Consider the following 6,579-nt stretch of genomic DNA (forward strand, 5'->3'; position numbering starts at 1 on the left):
TCCATGGAAGCGGGCCCCGGGGGGGAACTCCGCCCCCGAAGCGCAACCACGTTGACCATGTTGGGGGCGTGGCCCGGATCGTCGGAGGGAAAACTATGGTTTTCCCTCTGACGATCGGGGCCACACCCTCAACATGGTCGACGTCGCACGTCACTTCTGGTGATGCGCTGGCGGCGCACGCGCGGGCATCCGGAGACAGCTCCCAGAGCCCGGCGAGGCTCCCCCACCAGTGAGGTTTTTTGCCTTGGCAACCCTAGTTGGCAACCCTACTCTGGCCAGACCTGGGCTTAAATATCTCTAACAGGGAGGGAACTGAAGTTCAGCCCTTATTTCACTATGCTGGCAGAGAGCTCCCAAGGACTCCCCTCCCCTCCCCACTCCTTCATATATGCAACATGGGATGTGTTAACCTTTAAGAGAGCCAGTGTGGTGTAGTGGTTGGACTAGCACTGTGGTAATCTGGGTTCAAATCCCCCCACACTCTTCCATGAAATTTACTGGAGTGACCTTGGGCCAACCGCTTCACAGCCTAACCTTCTTCACAGGGTGGTTGTTACAACAGAGAAAGGAAGAGCTGCCCGCCCGAGTTTCCTTGGAGGAAAGGTGGGGGGAAAGTACACTAAATAAAATAAAGGACCACAATCTTGTTGTTTTTGCTGTGGAGGGCCAAGATGGCTACCCCCTCTGCTATATGGGGAGAATAACACTAGGCTCAGCTTCCAAGGCTGTTGCTGGGATTACTAAGAGAAAATGTGGGAAAAGAACACCCTGTAGTTTGTATACTAGTTACGCATTCAAATTACAACTTGGGTGTAGCCAGACGTTACTCTGTTGGTCTGAGATGACAGTGGATGATTGAAACAAAGGTGTAACCCAGGCGAGCTCAAAAGCCTTCAGGTCATGACTGACAATGCTTCTTAATGCCAAGCAATTCTGAATCCAAGGGAACCTCTGTGGCCAAGGGCATGTGGCTCTGATGCCATAAGGCAAAGCCCCACTGAGGGGGTTGTCTACCCTAAGTGAGCAGCATTTAACCTAAATTCCTCAGGGTACACCAAGGTGCAGTGCCCCAGGTGTATCAGGAGACACGGATCTGGGGCACAATGGTAGGCAGAGCCCATGCATGCATTTGAGCTGTCTCATGGGCTGCCCCCATCATTACCTGGCGTCTGTAGTGGAAGCACAGTAAGTATAAAAGGGGAGAGAGGAGGAGAGTAATTCCAGGGTGAGTCAACAAATGGATGGCTTTCCTTTTAATTTCTCAGACAAGTGTAACTTGAGTTTTTTTGTTCCCAAATGAGAAGGGAAGGACTGAGGTGAGTGAATCATCCTCCAACCCACTCCTGATCTCTTAGCCTTGACCAATTAAGCCCCCCCCCCCAATGGTTGCATCTACACTAATTTGCCTGTACTCTCTCTTTTCCTCTCTTCTGGTTTACAAATCTTTTCCTTGTGGAAAAGCATCAGTGTAATCCTAAACAGAGTTACATCCTTCTAAATCCACTGAAGCCAATGGGCTTTGAAGGATATAACTCTGCTTTGGATTGCACTGTATAGCCCAATCCTTCCGGTTATTATTAGTAGTATTACATTTATTACCCGTTGGCATCATTGACTAATTAGATTAGAATTTTTGTTCTCCAGTAGTTATCATGTGATTATAAGAAACTCGTGTCAATTACAACACACCCATAGATTAAAAGGCAATAAAAAGTGACCGTGTCCTCATGTTCTCGTTATGGGTTACTTACTACAAATGGCTTGTTTACATTTCTTTCTGATGTGACTTTGCTTTCTGTTCTGCCTCATTAATGACAGGGATGCCTTCTGAGCCTAAGAGGTTTTGTGGGATTGTGGGATCAAGTGAGAGCAAAACTCTACTAGACTCCCCCCTTCTGTACTTTAACTACATGGAATTACTTCTTAGGAACACCCATATGTGTTCGTTCTGCACACTAATCAGACTTTAGATTACGAGACATTTCCATGACATTTGTTGAGTTTACCAAGAAGTTTTTGCATAAAAGAATGTTCTGAAGTAAAAGGACTTGCTTAACCCTACAGACAAAACTTGTAACAGACCCAATATCATGTCTCCTTATTCCTCTTAGAATCATAGAATCACAGAGTTGAAAGGGGCCATACAGGCCATCTAGTCCACCTTAATCATTCTTCTTTTTTCATTTCCCCACTATTTCTTTTTCTCCTGCTTTTGCTTCTAAAATGCGTTAGTTGCCATATTAGTTCAATAAGTATAACAGAAAATAATGTCCTGTGTTAGATTTAACTGTAACGTTGATCTTACACAGAAGCCTAGTGGCACCTAAAAGACTAACTACAATTTACTTCAGCGAAAGCTTTTGTGAATTAGACCTCATTTCATCAGATGCATGGAGTGTAGGTAAATATTTTTGTGAACATGTAACATTGCCTTGTACTGAGTCAGACCTTTGTTCCGTCTAACTCAGTACTGTCTGCTCTGACCTGCAGCAGCACTCAGGAGTCTTTCCCAGGACCTGCTTCCTGGGAACCTTTTAACTGGAGATGCCAGGGACTGAACCTGGGATCTTCTGCATGCAAAGCAGGTGCTTTCTCACTGAGCTACAGCCCCTCTGAGAAGCAACTGGAGTTTGGATTGTGCCAGGCTGATTTACAGTGGACTGATATCAAGTGTGGATTTACTTTTTGGTGGTGGGAAACTTGGAAAGACACATTATAGCCAGGGCTTTTTTTGTAGAAAAGCCCAGCAGGGACTCATTAGCATAATAGGCCACACCCAACAGCAGAAACTCATTGGCATATTAGGCCACACCCCTGACAGCTCAACTCATTGGCATATTAGGCCGCACCCCCGTGTTACCAGAACTGTGCTCATCCAGCCACACCCACCTTTTTCTTCTTATTCTGTTTACCCAGGGCTTTTTTGTAGCAGGAACTCCTTTGCATGTTAGGCCACACACCCCAAATGTAGCCAGTCCTAATGAGTTTCTGCTGTTGGGTGTGGCCTATTATGCTAATGAGTTCCTGCTGGGTGTGGCCAACTTGGAAGCCAGCCAGAACTCCGTTCCTGTGCATTCCAAAAACCAAAAATAGCCCTGATTATAGCTGTATGCAGGATAAACAGAGCAGTTGTGGAGTTTTCACATCTTGATCCACTGGGTTGCACCTTCTGACATGCTGCTTTGTCGATGGCTTCACTCCTGAGCCACCACTTTGTAACTGGTTCTGGTTAGTTGACCATGAAGGTCTAGTAAAAAAAAAAACCCCAACAACTGCACACACAACAGAAGAGAAAGAGGAAAAATCATGCTAACCAAAATTCTGCCTGCCCTTTAAATCAAGAGCTTGGTAAACTTTTTGGATCGTGAAGCGTGTGATTAATTTTGATATGTACTTTAAAAATGACTCTACCAATGAAGCCCCTTTTAGGAGCTTCCCTGTGTGGTGCCTTTTAAAAAAAAAGAATTTTATTAGTTTATGCACAGAGAAAGAAAAAAGGGAAAGAAGGGAAAAGGAAAGATACAGAAATATATATATTAAAAAATCCAATTTAACATTCTGCATGCAAATCTTCTCATTAGAACTTCACAACTACTATATCCATCATTCTTATTCTTCATTTAATCTTATTTTCTTAGTACTTAAGTTTTAGCCAGTCATAAAGCGCCTCCACGGTCCCATAAATTCTTCTTTCATTTTTCCTTTTAATATATTTGTCAATCTGTCCATTTCAGCACATTCCATAATCTTCATTATCAGCTCATACAATGTTGAGATCTTCAATGTCCTCCATGTCATTGCAAATAAAATCCTGGCTGCTGTTATGCCTTTTTGATAACAGCACCATCCTCTTCTTCCTTTATCTTCTGCAACCTTGATTATATTTTTGTACTGACTATTATAGTAAGCTACAGAGCATTTTAATTCTGTCCCTGGTCAAGACCAGGTCTCCTTCCAGTATGTTTTGATTTCTTCTTTGTGGCTTCTGCAAGAATATTTTTGTCCTCTTTCTCCAAATGTATGTACAATTGCTCTTGATTTTAAGGATTATGATGATTGATGCAGAAATGTAGCATCTTTTGAGTTACACAGCATTCTTCTTCAGGCAGTGGCTCCCCCCTCCCCAAGCCATTCTCTTGACATTACCCACCTTAAAAGCAAGCAGGCAATGGACAGACTACCTGGCTTTGTTGATGCTTAAAAAGTTGGAGAGCTCGACAGCCAGGAGCCGCTGCAGCTGTAGATAAATACCTGGAGTTCAGAAGAATTGTAGGTGAAGATGATGGAGGGAAACTCTTCAGCCCTGAAGAATATGAAGAATATAAGAAAAAGTTACAAATACAGTTGTAAAACAGATTGTATGTGAGCTGGAGATCTCTGACTGGGATGGACTGTAAACTTGTGGGCCCAGAGACTCTTGTGTTTTTGTACTCGTAAGTGTAAACAACGTAAGACAGAATTTAAAGTGATTCCAAAAGAATATCCTACATATATATATACCTTGTAGGGTGAGCTGATGCCCATGCAGACCTTATCACTTTGTCCCTCTTAATGGTACTCAACCTATCCATTGTAGATGTAAGCACTTTGCTGATCAACAAAGTGTAGCACTTGGCTTTCCATGTCACTCATGTTCCAAATGTTCAGGTTTTCACAGCTGCTTTACTTGTGGATGTGGTCAACCAATGTATACTCATGAAACCGTGCTGGAAACTAAAGAGGAGTGCTTAGCCCAATGGAAACCCGTGGGGCAAGATGTCCCTTTTGCTGCAATGGGAGGACTAACTGGCTTTAGTTCCTTAGCAGAAGGCTACATGAGATGATGACAGCAGGAAAGGGTCACCTTCAGTTCAATTTCTAGAATCTCTTGTTGCCAGCATAGACCATCCTTTTTAAAGGGCATTCCAAGGACCTTCTAGTTCCATACAAACAAACTTCCAGTTACAAGATGGAGTTGCTAGTTCAGCAATGCAACTTTCCAGTTTAAAGAGGCCTGAAGAAGATGCCATCGCTTACTTTGAAAAGCTGTATCAAGAACGGCTGAAAACAGAGAAGGCTGCAAAGAAGGGGAAAGGCCCAGTACCATCAAAGAATTAATGACAATAAATACAACAGAGGAATTCATCATATTGTCTTTATCAGCATTTTATGTGTTTTCCTTCATGATTACAATATGCTTGTATTTCTGTAATGGATTCTGCTGCACTGAATGCACACAAAATAAAACTGGTTTTTTAAAAAGTTGGAGAGCTCTTCTTAGACTAACCCTGCATACTTTTATGCTTGCACTCCTCTATGCCAGTCAGTCATGTAGATACTATAACCTCTATCTCTTACATATTAAGCAGGTAGTCTGTCCCACACCTGCTTGCTTTAAGGGAGGTCATTTTAGGATACTGACTTATTCTAGGGTTGCTGCTGCTGTCTACAGTGCCAGTGATCTATATAATCTCCGTTAGACAGAATTAATAGGGCATCATCACCATTGGCTCTCTTTAAACCACTTGACAAATCATTCCATTGCATGGGGGGAAAGAAATCGCTTGGTTATGTGTTTCAGATCACGTACTTAGCAGAGTGAATGAAAGGCGAAGGAACTTGGGCAGATGCGTTGCTAGGAAACCCAGGCAGGACAGCTCCTGGGCATCGCTGCTGCCCCCTCCTCCATGCTGCATCTGCCATCTGAGGTCAAACCCCCCCCCCCTCCAGCCTTTCCCCGTTTTACTTCTTGGGAGGGGCTGGTGACTGCAGGAAACTCTGAATGAGGCAACCTGCAGTCACATGAGATCCAGAGCTGATTATCTGCTTTAGACGGCACGTAATGAACCACGTGGATGAACACATGGCCGGCACACACCCCCTCCACTCCCCCTGCCACGTGTCTTAGAGGAGAAGCTATATGGGCAGATCAAGGCTTGATACAGTGTGCGCCTACAGTGTGTGTGCCAAGTGGGATGCAGAAAACATCAAGGAAGAGCCCAATTAATGTCCTTAAATAATGAACGTGTCCTTCAATAAAATGACAGACATTTGGCTGTAGAGCCCATTTCATGGCAGAAACATCCACCACTTCTTCCTAAGGGCAAAGTGTACAGTCTTGGCCTGGGTGGGTGAACTTCAAAACTTGTAAACTGGGCCATCCATTAAAAGGTGCATTTGCCCAAGGATGATCCCCACTGAGGATAGGCAAACCATTATCTTTCTGCTCCTCCCCTGCCACGTGGGAATATAGTACAAGGTTGTTTTAATTAATCCTGAGTAAATATATGGGAAGAACTTTGAACATGCTGAATTGCCACATAAATACTAAACATTGCTACTAACGGATGACCAGTGTGGATATTTGGAATGACACAGAATTCTTCATCTGGTTTGCCATTCAACTATGCCAATGGAAGCTGGTCCACTGAAAGGGCATTCCTTGCTTATGTCTTCTCTGATGCAACCAGGACTACAAAGTTCTAAACCATGGACAGTGCAGGTGCCTGGAAGACCATCAGTGCAGATTGGGACATTAAAATGGCCTAGAAGCAAGCCAAGGTGAGTGGCCCCTGCAGTGCTGTAAGCCACAGGACTACT

The 6,579-nt window shown here is 43.9% G+C and overlaps 1 pseudogene; it reads left to right on the forward strand.

Moving 5' to 3' along the window:
• LOC107118729 overlaps window positions 1-5,097 on the forward strand; it is a 16,126-nt pseudogene extending 11,029 nt beyond the window's left edge.
• Window positions 5,098-6,579: the final 1,482 nt, after the last annotated feature.

This window comes from Gekko japonicus, unplaced genomic scaffold (genome assembly GCF_001447785.1).
Source record: "Gekko japonicus isolate JY-2015 unplaced genomic scaffold, Gekko_japonicus_V1.1 scaffold13, whole genome shotgun sequence".
Taxonomy (NCBI): domain Eukaryota; kingdom Metazoa; phylum Chordata; class Lepidosauria; order Squamata; family Gekkonidae; genus Gekko; species Gekko japonicus.